The 14,320-nt window shown below is 45.0% G+C and overlaps 1 long non-coding RNA gene across 1 annotated transcript; it reads right to left on the bottom strand.

Moving 5' to 3' along the window:
- Positions 1–593: 593 nt before the first annotated feature.
- On the bottom strand, positions 594–5,413 carry LOC148005145 (uncharacterized). The gene is made up of 3 exons (XR_015623453.1): positions 4,680–5,413; positions 2,505–2,662; positions 594–2,361 (listed from the first exon to the last, which is right to left on the bottom strand). It is a non-coding gene; the product is annotated as an uncharacterized LOC148005145 (long non-coding RNA).
- Between the last annotated feature and the right edge of the window lie 8,907 nt (positions 5,414–14,320).

Below are 14,320 nucleotides of genomic sequence, written 5' to 3'. Positions count from 1 at the left end.
CAATTAGGTCCTCCTGCAGGAGTTGCTTTGCAGCTGAACAGCCCCCAGCATTTATGCATTATGTTTCTCCTCTCCTATATTCTCCTACATTAAGGCTTTTTGTTTGTTTTGTTTTGTTTGTTTTTGCTCATTGGGTATATTGGTTGGCCTGGAACTTACTATGTAGTCCAGGCTGGCCTTGAATTTACAGAAATCTACTTGCCCCTGTCTCTTGAATGCTGAGATTAAAGGTGTGGGCCACCACACTCACTACACTCAGAGTCTCTCTGGCCTACTTTTCATTTCCGTTCGAATCTCAGTGGGTTAGAGTCATCAATTATCCGGGTGTCGCAGGTTACAAGGGTGTCGCAGGTTACAAGAGTTGCAGGCTTAGAGAGCTGGAAGACACTGCAGACAATGTTGCATTTATCACAGTGAGGTCTGCTACAGTTTCTTTTTCCAAGCACCCACCCTTCATCTGACTACCTCAAAAAACAAACAAACAAACAAACAAACAAAAAAAACAAAAAAAAACACAAAACAACCACACACACACACACACACACAAAACAAAAACAACAACAACCAAAAAAACCTCTCAGAATCAAATAAATGGGGTTTTAGCATTTTCATTAGTTTTCTCAAATAATTCTTTTCATAATTCAAAGCTATTTTCTTAAGAAAGGTGTTTGTTTTGTTTTTGTTTCAGGAAAAATAACCAGCATGTCTTAGTGGCCAATGATGCTACATAATTTCAGTGGTACAACCCAATCCTATTTTGCCTGACACTCAAGTTTCATTGGGCCCAGGGTTCTGAATTTCAATGAAGACCAAGCCCATAACTACAGTCATGTCAGGAGAATAGAGTTGGTGCCACTCAGGATACTCTGTCTCCAGCTGTGGTGCTAAATACAAGGATGCCCAAGTTTCCAGGAGATATCTGCTTGGGTTGAAGCTATGAGAAAGAACACAGCCTGCATATTGCTCTACTACAAAGGATCCTTTCTGATACTAGGCCCTTGAAGCGGTTGGGAGACGCTAACTTGGTCAGTACCAAGCTTGCCTTGCAAACAAGCACTAACACCTGACTTCAACCCCCTGAATCCACTTTAAAAACCGGGGTGTGATCACATGTGCTTAGAATCCCAACTCTGGGGGGGAGATTGGCAGACAGATCCCTGGGGCTTGACAGTCAGCCAGACTATCATACTTGGTGAGTTACAGGCCAGTGAGAGGGTATGATGCAAAAGGATGCCGAGGAGTAAAGCTGGAAGGTCATGACTTACTTCAATGCACACACACACACACACACACACACACACACACACACACACCCCAATTCCCTTAGTGTGGGAAGGAAAGCACTAGAAGGTGAATTAGGGAATCCTTCAGCATTGAGAAAAGGAAAATAATATTCAGAGAAGTGAAGGAATTTGTCTTTTAAGTAGCATCAGAGAAGTTACAGTACACCCAGGTCTTCTCCTTCTTGTTTAATTTTGGATTGTATTTTAACTACAACATCTCTCCCTTTCCTGTCCTTTCCTCCCTCTAAGCCCTCCCAAAGGAGGTCCAGAGCCAGAGGCCTGTGAGTTGGAACTGAACGATAACCTCCTTGAGGATTAACCTTCATGGTATCCTAAAGCATCATACAAACTTCCAAAGGAGAAAGGCAAGCAACAGTTTTACCCAGCCATGACACTTATGAACCACATCAATGACCAGCATGGCATGATGACTCTACAAGTGCATTAGGGGCCAGACATACCTTGGTTGTACTTAATTGCTCTCTAATTGGAGTTGAGACTCACTCAACTGGAGAGATACTATTCTTACTACAGGAGACCTAGCTAGTTAATTAGAATTAGTGAAATCATAATTATTGGAAGAGAATCTATAACCACTAATTTTATTACACAACCAGCATAATCCCTAACCATTGTCTATAAGTATTTGTTCTTATACACTCTGGTAAATGCAGTCTTCATTCTTCATCAAGAAACTTTCCGCTTTGTAACATATGGAGTCCACTACAGAAATCCACAGCCAATTAGTATGTAGAGTTGTGGTGCCCAGTCTTACCCAGGTATTTTTATGCCACAATGTTTCAATTTCTGCTGCTCAGCACTTCGGATGCTGGAGCTTTGTGAAGATTTAGAAATTTGGTCATCCGCAAAGCCTAGACAGAAGTTCTTACACTGAAAGAGACACGTCTCCCAACAGCTGCTGTTGACATCAGGAACTGGCTTTACAGTCAGGAACTGGCTTTATGGTCGCAGGTCACCTCCAAATCCAGCTATGACGGTGATGTCACCCCCAGGTGTCTGTTGCCATTGCAATTACTATACCTTCCCAGCATTCACCTTGTCCACTGCCCACCTTTACCTGCAATGCAGCAGCGCATGTGGTTATGTTACAGTCCAAATAAAAGGCAGAGCCCTCTGACCTTCCCCCCTCTTTCCTTCTTTCTTTGTTCTCCCCTATGTTCCCCCTCTCCCATGGAATAAATCTCTCCCGTGGAACTGTACCTTCCTGGTGTGATCTGTCCAGATGAGCCGCCATTCTAGCACAACAACTACAGCAATCCATCCCCAGGTCTGGGTCGTTGGGTCGATTTATCGAATAGTACTCATGTCACTTGGTATACTGTGTGCTTCTCAGACTATGTTCTGTCATTGCGAATTACCTGTGTGGAAACATGGATCTCCAGTTGTCTAAACTGACCCTGGAGAGACAGGTCCTTCCTGAGCTCAGTTGGAGAGACACGCTTGAAGGTGAGTTGGAATGAGACATCTTGACAAATGACCCTGCCCCACTAATTGTCCTGCTCATTGGAATGAGCGGATGTCTTGACATGGCCAGGTTAGAAATTTCTCTTTGTCCTTTGGACTTACTGATTTGATAGAGAACTATTTCTCCTGGTTTCCTAGATTCTTTACCAAGCAGGCTGTTTTCTAAAGAAGACGATATCACCTGCACTTTCCTGTGTGGAATCTTCTGACCCTCCTTGAGTCTAAGCGTGAAGGACTGGGAATTGAGCTATATCCATAGTAGAGCCTCTGAAGCATTTCCAGTTTGGCTAGTGGTGAGGCTTGGTCTTTGTGATTTCAGAGGTTCACACCATGAGAAACAGTCCCTTGGGGCTATACATATTGACTGCCAACTGCTTCATTCTTTTCTTTTTTTTCTGAAGAACAGCCATTGACAAACCTTGGCCAACTTGTGCAAGGTGCCAACACTGACATAGGATTACGCAATGTTGCCCTCAGTTCCAGTGGTAGTGCCAATGTTATGATCCAGTTTGTTTTCCAGAGCTCTCTTGTATTAGGCAGAAACATGTCCAGGCAAGAACACGAGTACCCTTGCCTAGTCCCTACCCCAAGAATGCCCCTCAACAAACCACAGCCACAGGAGCTAGGAGCTCAGGTTCCTCCTCTGGAAAACCCAATTTAAAATAGCATTCTTCTTGCTCCTCCAGGCTGCAGTATGTCCTAGTGGATATTACCACAGACTGGAGTTGCTACCCCTGACATTCTTACACTTGAACTCTCAGCCCTCTGCCGCCTTTGCTCCTGGAGCTCTGATTGGTTTCCACTGTATCTCTAATCCTTTTGTTCACATGGTGTCCTGCTCAGAATCCTTTCGTCCGTTCAAGGCATCCTCCCCTTCTTTGCTCTTTCTATTTCTCCCTGTCATCTTTCTCTCCATGCCTTTTTCTTTCTCTCCTTACCATGGGCTTGAGGGCCCACCCTCTTGTCTTCATTTGTTGCTGTCAGTCTTTTTTGTCATGTGTCGCTATGCAGCCTGCCTCTCTGGAACCACCTTATCCCTGTAGGGAGATTCACACTACTGGGAAAACTGTCACCTGAGGACATCATGGTCTGCCAAAACTGCCAAGCAGTCCTTCTGTTTCCCCATCCGAGCTCTCACCCTTAGCAGTTATTTAAAACATTCCTGACAATTCTCAAAGTTTCCACCCACCACTTCCCACACCCTCCATGCAAGATAACCCGCAATCTCTTTCTTCACAGAGACAGCAGGTGGTACCAGGTTCCATTCTTCTCAGCTTGCTGCCTTCACACCTCCAAACATAGCCCTTACTCCACCACTACAGGGGCAGAACTGCTTTCCACTACAGAAGCCATCTTCCCATGCCTTGTGTCCCAACCCTAGACACTCCCATTCCCTCCCTGCGGTGTGCCTGGCCTATTCCCTCCCTGCGGTGTGCCTGGCCTTTGAGTTCCTCCCTTTCCTGGATCATCCCCTGCAGTTCCCATTGCTTCTATCTTTACTGCACCTCTAAAAATGGCACCCTCTCCTTTCTCTTTCACAGTTAGACTTGTCCATGCTACCTGTGTCTGATTCTCAGCTCTCACCTGAGATGATGTCTCTAAAGGCTCCCAAAACTCTGCCACAAGTATCCTGTAGCTGCTTCTCAAGACTTCTTCCACTGGCTGCTTGGTGGCCTTTGTCAACAAAACCCTTTGCTTGTCTCTTGAACTTAAACTTGGATACTTTGTCTCAAGCCATTTGTGCACTTATTTATATTTGTTTATCTATTTAATTTCTTTGTTATAATGAGCTCCTCCTTACTCTCTTCCCACCTCTTGCTTCCCTCCTTTCCCTGGGTCAGCAACCTTACTGAAGACACCTGAAACTCCAGTATTTACAGTGCACCTATGACTTCAGGTCCAACTACCTACCAGATATTTGTCTTCAGCAACTTCACGATCACCTCCATCCTGGCATTGCACACACATGGGATTCATGATATTTTAGTAAGGACAGATTTTCTTTCTTCTTTCGAAACTCTTGACCTTGGGTGGTGGTACAGGCTCAGTGATGCTTCCTTTATGTATCAGATCCTGAACACGTGACCTTATTTGGTAGAGGGATCTTTGCAGTTGTAATTATGTTGACATCTCATGTTGAGATGGTCCTGAATTACCATGGGTTCTACGTCCAGCAATAAGGGTCCTCCCTCAGGTGAGGAGAGAAGGGAAAGAGGCCATGGAAAACGGAGGCAGAGATCAGGGTGTTGCAGCTGTCAGGCAGGAAACACCAATGGTTAGCAGCTGCTCATTGTCGGCTCTAGGCCTGGGAGAATCCGAGTTTATAGTGCTTTAATTCACCGTTTTCTTTAGCAATGTAACTTTTCTTTGAAAGCTGTAGGAAGTGAATACAGTGTATGTCTTGTCCCATCCACAGTCAGGGGCGGGAGATTGTGCCTTTCTGACCTCCTTTCATCAGCACTGCATTTTCTGTAGACTGTATGCACTTCTCTCATTTCATCTCCCCAGCTCCTCTTGTCTTGATTCCTTCTTTAGCACATAGTAGTTCTCCATCATGGCATGAACTCCTGCAGTTAGCAGTCCTGGTGACCAGTGTTGAGCTGAGCGATTTATTTCATACTGAAGGGGCTGGTTTCTGTTTCCGCACTGCAGTTGCCTGGTTTCTGTTTTTAAACTGGAGATAATAATTGTGGCAACGAAAGTTGTTAAAAGGTCTAAGCGGCTGATGTACTGAACGCGTGCGTCAGTGTCCCCTTTGCATTACCGTAGGAACCAGCATCCATTCCCGCCCCCACCCCCACCCCGTTCACCCCAATGCGTGACCTACATTAAGCTGGAGTAGTCTCTAAGAACAAAGAGCTCTCACACCCCTCCCACTAGTACCAAGTACATTGTTTCCATAAGTGGGCAGGAGCCTGCACTATGCTTTTCTCAGCCTGTACTGCACCTGCTCTGCCTTACTTGGTTTCTCTCAGGCTCCTCCTCAGCCTTCCGCACTCACCCCACCACACCACTTCTCTGGTATCTGTCTCCCTGAGCAGTCCTAATGTTTCCTTCCCACTGTCCTTTATCTCTCTGCAGGATGGTATTCATCAGCCCATAACATCACCTTCTGACGTATGGGTGTGAGGTGACCAGTAGTTATCTGGGATGCATCTTCTATCCTCAACTGAAGATCCAGACTGAGTCAGCAAGTGACATAGTCTTGGTGGAATCAGACTGGTACATGGGAACACAGAGGTTGATCTTTTAAACCCTCTCATTTGTCTTAGAGGGATGAGGTGGGTATAAAACACCTGGACCTAGGACAATCCAAGGAATGGGTGGACGCTTCTACAGCTGTTTGACTGTGAAGTCAGGACTAAGTCATCAGTCTTGCCCCCATTCTATGACATATATACCCGTTTCCAAATTACATCCTATATCTGGGTTGTCAAGGATTAGAGTCTCCTTTTCTTGTCGTTCAGTTTGCTGAGTATGCCACAAACACCCTTGACATCTTGCAAAGAACAGAGCTAGCCCCTCTTTGTCCTTCAGCAAGTTGCCGATGTAGTTACCTGTATTGGATCTGAACAGAGAGGTGTCTAGCACAGCCCTGTTCTTCAGGATAAGTTCCGTGTTCCCTCCCCCTAGGACTCAGCGCTGAGGAGCAGCTGGGGCTCGTGCCCTGGTTTTTGCAAAGTACTTGGAGAACAGATGCATCCAACAGATGTAGGCGCTGGGACTTGGAAGAAGCCCTTCTCACGTGGTCAGCACTTGGCTTCCCTCCCTGCTTCTGAGTTATCTCTGATGAGGAGCACAGAGGAGGGCCATCTCCACTCTGAGGAGATGTGATATAAACACTAAGTAAAAACAACTGTGAAAGAAAGTATGACCCTCTCTGCTTCATCGTCCCCTATTTTATTTTCTGCCCTTTGATTCGGGCTTTGGCCCCTCTGTGCATTTATGATGCTTCACTGAGGCCAGTGACTTCCTAAGTGGGAAATGACACTGCATACAGCTGCGGTTCCAACAGTTCCAGGGCATATTAAACTTGGGATTTTCAAACAATTTCATCAGAAAATATCAGTGAACAAAGAGGGGAAATGACAAGATCTTCAAATATCCTCGTCTGTCAGCTTGAGAGAGCACAGGCTAATTTACACATAAATTACATCTTGAGGGTCACTCTTCCATGGCATCATCAAAAGGATACTTTTGACCAAGAAAGGGGATTTGTTTTTCTTTGGCTGACATTGCTGGCAAGCAATACTATTCAGGCTTCCTGTGGTTGTATAGCCTCACCTCTGAGTCAGACATCTTCATGAAGCTGTAGAACAGCCACCTATAAGTTTGGCTTAGGTCTTCACTGAAGCAGCTTCGAACCACCTATCTCAGTATTGTACCACAGCAACCACCTTGCCACAAGATTGGCTATGCCCTTCTCCTACTTAAAGCACCATGATAACTATGAATCATGCAGATAATGTGGGACCACTTTCCAGTACCACACAGGGATTACCTGCTGCCCATTCTTTAGCACCCTGTCTCTGCACTAGATGTCCCTTCGGTTACGATCAAAGTCCCAGCTATATCAAAATTCTCTCCCTCCAAAGCCCCAGGCTTTTCTAATGGCCAGATGCCTTTGTTCTCAGCACCCCTGTCCTGTTCCCACCCTTCTGTTCTCAGTTCCCTTGTCATCCGGATCAGTGTTAAATCTCTTACACTGCTACAAGACAAATGGCTGATAGTGCTTATTTAACATATCACAGCAGACCCATCAGCCAGATTCTTCTCCCCGGCATCTCTCATGGCCTTCGGGGACTACCCTATAGTCTGAACTCTCCAGGCACTGGGCTGCATTAACCCCCCAGAGGCTCTTCTCTATATAACCCAGCCATTTTGGTTACTACCCTCTCCAATCCTTTGGACTCTCCCAGATGTGTCCACTTCTGGTAATGTTCTCCCTTTTATCTACCATAACCTTTCTCCTCCACTATTCCTAGGGGCGGTCATATTCCTTTATTTCTTTCCCCTTTCACTCATTCAGCTACATCAGCCTGACCAATCAGACCCTCCACTGGATTGAGAGGATACTGCCCTCCTCTTGGAGGACCACTTGTCCTGTCTCTATCATCTGACCTTTACCTATTGGCCACCTCTGTTTGCCTGTTAATCCGGTGGTAACGGGAAATGGGACCACTCTGTCTCCTGGAGGCCTGGCATAGATGCAGAGTGCATTGGAATTTGATGAATTTATGAGCGGTAGAGCCAGGCTCTGATGAGATAACCTCTTGATTTTGTCTCTAACCCTGTCTGCCTTCAGCTCATGTAGAAACAGCTGCAGGGCTCGCAGGCCAAACCCCTTGGGCCAGAGAAACAACTGTCTTGTGAGTGTGTGTTCCCCCTCAAAACAAAGATTGCAACATCCTCCTGGCCTGGAGTTCACAGCTGTGGGAGGAGGTTGTGCTGGGTAGTGCCGGGTCAAGGAGGCAGAGGTGGGGGTGTGGGGAACTGGTAGGTCAGAGTGAGTACTGAGGTAGAGTTCAGCCCCACCCCCCACCTAGCCCATGCAGCCTGACTATGCAAACACTCTGGGAAGAGCCTGTTTTCCTTAGCTTCCTCCCCACATTTTACCTTTCTCTGCTATTTGATTATGTGTGAATTCCTTCTCATCCCTCGGGGAGCTAGCACCCCACCGCCTTTGCAAAATATCTGTCTGAGTTACAGTTTTGCAGATCATCAAGCTTCAAGGGCATTCAAACGACCTTCTGGTGGACTGCGGTGTCTTGGTAAGTGATGCCCTCTGGTGGTCAAATGGAGTAGTTACAATTCTCGGGGAACGTGAAGTAAGTCCATTGGCTTTGCAGTTGCTGGGTATGAGGCTCCAGGGTGGTGTTCAGCAGATGTCCCACTGTCCCTGAAAAAGTGGCTGAAGGGCAACAGGGTTATATATGTGTGTGTGCGCGCGCGCGCGTGTGTGTGTGGGTGTGTTTGTGTGCGCGCGTGCGCGTGATGGGGGTGCTGAAAGTTTACCTTCTAGAAGCTGAGAGCTAAAGAGTAGTTTAGAAACTAGTACAGCCTCAACCACTTATTTCTTAGACGAAGCCGAATCCAGGGAGGGAAAAGGGAATTTCTTAGTCTGTGTGACCAGATGAAGGGGCAGAAAAGGCACACAGGATCTGAAATTCCTCCCTTCTAGCATCTTCTAGCACATTAGGCCACTTGCCATTTAAGTCCTGTGTTTGATTTTACTAACGCTAGAGGAGACTGGCATCCTCCCTCTAAATTTCCGTCAGGTGGGCTCCATCTCAGTCTGCCTTGCTACACGTAGTTTTCTACAAATAATCAGAGTCTCCATCCAAAGTTCCCATCAGCTAGTCCGGAATTTAGAGGGTAGGATTTGAACTGTGGACGCAGAGCACAGAAACAACCTCCGGGGTCTTGACAGTTTAATGAAAAGTAATAGACAGGCAGAGAGACCAAGAGGCATAGGTCACTGACAACTTGAGGCACTAATGGATGTTTCGAAGATAATTAGTAGGGCAATTTGGTAGAGGACAAGTTTGAATTAGGCCCATTAGTGTGGTCAGGAAGGATTTCACTAAAGAAGCAATTCCTACTAGCTACGAGGGTGAGCGCTCAGGGCAGGTAGAGGAGAGGTGTGCAGATGCTCTAGGTCTGGGGTGAGATTGGCAGTTTCCATCATGGAGAAGGCTCGAGAGGTGACAGACTAGTGGCCAGGCAAAGCACATCAGGGCAAAAGCAAGGAAGTCAGGTGAATTCATGGCAGGCCAGAGATACGATCTGATTTACACCTCACATGAATCCCAGACTATGACACTTGCCAGTCTTCACTTTCACACCCGCTCATTGCCTCCAGAAAGTCCTTCATCACCCTACCAAGTGGGAGTCACTTCTCTGAGTCCTGGTGCTAACATCTCTGTGTGTCTGTCATTGGGGCTACCAGGTACACATCAACTGTGGCTATGTCTCTTAGCTACACTGGAAAAATAAGCTCTGCGTTTAGAGAGACAGGGACAAGGGACCCAAATCTAGGACAGTCTGCCAGGTGCAATGTGTCTGTCCCTATGACACAGCTTCTTAGTGTGTAAGGTGAGAAAAGAAGTGCACATTGCATAGCATTTTTTAAAATTAAGTAATAAGAATAAAATGTCACAACAATGGCAGGCACCATGTCTCCTCTCTTTAAGGAGTAGATGTTCTTTCATGTCCTAACATGAAAACATGTCTAACATGTTAGATGTCCTAACAGCTATGTTGGTAGCTGTACACTTTGGTAGTTGCATAGGGAGACTTTGGAGGGAACATATTTAGTCAGACTGAAGGAGAGGATGAGGTTGGTGTCATTGGTTGATGGAATTCTGAATTAGTGAATAAAGTTAGCTTATTTAACTATATTCCCTTTGACAATATACACTAGAGAAAATATCTTGGGTTTTTTTTTGATTGCTTTTGTTTTGTTTTGAGACAGGGTTTCTCTGTATAGCCTTGACTATCCTGGAACTTTCTCTGTAAACCAGGCTAGCCTCAACTTCACACAGATCCACCTGCCTCTGCCTTCCAAGTGCCAGGATTAAAGGGGTGCACCATCACAGCCAGGCTAACATACTGTTCTTGTGTAGTTGTTCTTGTGCATTAGTTGTGTGTTTACACGATGCACGGGCCAAACGTTTTTCCCTACACTAATCTTCAGTGAGGATGGTCTTTGTTTCATTGGCACCTTCTTCAAACACACGTGGCTCACATGGAAAAGAATGAAGTTGGACATTCTGGTCTCTTTCTGTACCGTACCCACATCTTCCTTGTCAATGTTCTTCATTTACTTCCAATGTGTCATTAATTTTATAATTATAATAATTAATATTATATTTATTAACATACTCTTTTTTTCCATCGTGTCTAGTTTACATTGCCCTATTGCTCTTGGAAAGAGGGCCCGCTTTGGAGTGTGATCAAACTATGAGGCATCGCATCATTAAAGAAAACTGAGTCTCCCTCTTTTCCCAGTTATCAAACCCCAACATCTCCTCTGCTGGGGGTGGGGGAGATTCCATGCACACATCCTCTCTCCCACACTGGGATTCTATTCCGATCGAGCTTGGGCAGGTCTCTTGCATGCTGTAACAATCGCTGTGAGTTTGGGAATGTCTGCTGTGCCCTGCTGAGTCGGGGAAGTAAATAACCAATTTGACTGCCCTTTGTCTGATGCCTACTGCATGCCAAACTTGAATTAGGGATGTTATGCATATGTTATTGAAATTTCATAATGAGAGTTATTATTGTAAGTGAGTTCATTAGATAGAGTTTAACTAAAGTCCTACGGGCTCCACACTTCACTGTAATCTTTCATGTCTTAAATATTTTCTAAAGGAAAATTTATGTGTTAAAGTCTTGGTCCTCAGCTTCATGTTCATACAAGGTCATGAAATTTAAGATGTAGAGTCAGTCATTAGTTCACTGGAAGCATCCCCTCAAAGGGAATCATAAGACCGATGTCCTTCCTTTCTTTTGTTCTCTTTCACTTCCCAGCCATCAGATAAGCAGTTTCCTCTAAGATCCTTCCTGATTCCCACCATAGTGTGCTATCCTATCCGTTACAGGCCCAAGAGCACTGGGCAAACTGATTGATAACTAACTTCTAATGCTATGTGCTAAAACAACCTTTTTACTTTATAAGTTGATTCCACACAGATATTTATTACAGTGCTGGAAAGCTGTCCTACATGCTCAGCAAAAGCTACACTGAGAAGGAAGCTCCAGAACCACACTTCCAAACTTAGGAATCTGCTCCCGCTTTGTTGTCAGTTTTAGGTCTAACCAGTAGAGACTCTTGCTCAATATTCAATGATAGAAGGGAGTCACTGTTGTAACTCACTTGTTCCAGTGTACCATGCTCTTCTGTTCATCATGCCCATTTTGAGTTGTGTCCCAGCTGTGTATGCAGGAATTTCTAGCCGATAAATTACATCCCACAGGTGTTATTATCTGAGTTTCATGGATTTCCCAGAGTTAAGCCAGGAGAAGACAGCTCAGGTTTGATAGGGGTCAGTCCTTGAGTGAATGTGCCAGGAGCTGAGGCAGACAGGTCTAGACACCAGTAAATGGAGCATGGGAGAATGGATAGTGAGGGATGCCATCATCCTAGAGCATCAAGGCAGGCAGAGAAACCAGTGCTTTCAGGGATATGGGGGATATACCATGCATTTAGGAAGAAGATTGAAGAGGCTTACAAACATCATGTCTAACTTTCCAGACTTTCCCAGACAGCAGGGTCTGCCTCACTTCTAGATTCTACTTCTCCCATGACTGCCTCTCATTGGCAAATTGAAGTGCTCAGAGATCTGAGGCTCATGGTAACCTGACTTGAAAAAAAAAGAGGAGATTGAGTGGAACTGACAAGAAATTTCCAGTGACTTTTTAGCAAACACAGGGTTTAGGGACAGGGAATTCTACTGTCATCTTACAGGGAGGGACAGTCACAGAGTGTCCAAGTAGCAAGACTTGGGTCTTTCTAGGTGTGTTTGTTTTGATTTCAGTCCTCAGGCACCATGTGTGAGTCGCAGCTGGTCTTGTGCATAGTCAATTTACTGCCCTAAATGACCGTGCTGGTGATAAATCTTGCCACCCACCCTGCCTGTCTGACTTCCTGCTGTGGGCCTGATATCCCCCACATGCAGATGTGACTTTCAAGCTCTAACTGGAAATGTGGGAAACATGGAAGTAGCGATGTTTCTTTGGGTCCTGTCCCCACGATGCAAGTACCAGACATCACTACATACTCAGTGACCAAGGCCATATCAACGGGATCTTTGCTTTCACACTAGCGAAGAGCTGGGCACCATTGGTCCCTTTCCATTTCAAACCAGTTGGAGCAAGCACCCAGAATGGAAACGGCATTTGAAAACGAAGTTATTTTAGAGAAAGACTGAAAAAAATTTTACCTCATGATTTTGTCAAACTCCACTCCTAACCGTGTTCAAATTAGAGCTATTTATACTTTTGCAATTTATAATTCACCCTCTTTCAAAATCCCAGTTGTGAGTGCTGACGCAGATTTGTGTAGGGAGGCGGAAGGGATGGTTAGGAACATAGGCCTGGCCCTCAAAAATTGGCTTTGAGCCTCGGTTCTCATGACTAGATTTTTAACATACCCACCTTGAACTTAGGTTTGCTCTCCCCTCCTATCAGATGGAGATAAAGGTTACTGACACTGGTTAAAAGACATCTGTCCTCAGATTACAGAATTATTTCACATCATCATCATCATCATCATCATCATCATCATCATCATCATCTTCAACAACAACAACAACAACGACGACAACTCAGAGAGTAGTTGGAATCTCATTAAGACAGAAAAACATATCCGAGGGCCAAGAAAGAAACATTATAGCTGAGGTGTAGGCACAAGTCAATTCCTGAAATGCAATCCCTTATTGTAATATATAAAGAAACCAAGACAAGCCAGACACAAAGACATCAGCTCTTAGGCTAAGCCACCAGCAAGTTTGCTAGTAAAAGAACTGTTATCTCAATGATAAGTGACCCTCAGAGTCTAAGTGAGTGGTTCACAGCCCTCCTGAGACTTCAATGCTTTAACACAGTTTCTCATGCTGTGCTGACCCCAACCATAACATTATTTTGTTGCTACTTCATAGCTGTAATTCTGCTATTGTTATGAATAGTAATGTAAATATCTGATATGCACAGTATCTGCTATACAACACCATTGAAAGGGTCGCCTGGGGGTTGGGGATTTAGCTCAGTGGTAGAGCGCTTGCCTAGGAAGCGCAAGGCCCTGGGTTCGGTCCCCAGCTACGGAAAAAAAAGAACCAAAAAAAAAAAGGGTCACCTGACCCCAAAGGGATTGTGACCTACAATTAGAAACGCTGCTAGGTAAAGCCCATTTTCACAGGATCCTTGCTGCATAGCTACTGTTTTGTGTGGACTGATGTGTCTACCTTCAAAGTACAAAAGAAGGCTGCTTCTTCTCCTCTAGGCTATTCCTCTGGTCCAGCTTCTCTGTCCTCCTACCTGGGTCTGTTTCTGCAAACATCTTAATCGATATCCTGCCTCCATACTTGCCTCCTTGTGGGTTCTTCTCCTTCTAAGGTATGAGCAAGACTGATTCCAGGGGTTTCTCTCAGTCCTTGCTATTTTTCTCTTTCCCTGACCTCTGCAAATAAGTCAATGCCAGGGTTTCTAGGGATCATGAACAGTTTCTTCCTTCTACTTCTTTCTTTCTTCTTTCTTTCTTTCTTCTTTCTTCTTTCTTTCTTTCTTTTCTCTCTTTCCTTTCTTTCTTTCTTTTCTTCCTTTTCTTTCTTTCTTTCTTTCTTTCTTTCTTTCTTCCTTCCTTTCTTTCTTTCTCCTTCCCCCTTTTGTAGTTTTACTTTTATTTATATTCCAAATAAAAGGTGTGTTCCCTTGGTATAGTGAATAGGTGTGCCCACTCACAGCAGCAAGCTCATTGTAGACTCATGATTCCCAAAGAATCTTGGGAAAAGCATAAAGCTTGTTAAAAAGTATTCCCTAGAACACGCCATTCA

This window comes from Rattus norvegicus, chromosome 6 (assembly GCF_021556685.1).
Source record: "Rattus norvegicus strain SHRSP/BbbUtx chromosome 6, alternate assembly SHRSP_T2T, whole genome shotgun sequence".
NCBI lineage: Eukaryota > Metazoa > Chordata > Mammalia > Rodentia > Muridae > Rattus > Rattus norvegicus.
Note: the sequence above shows the minus strand (reverse complement) of the source record. Positions and strands in the feature narration are given on the sequence as shown.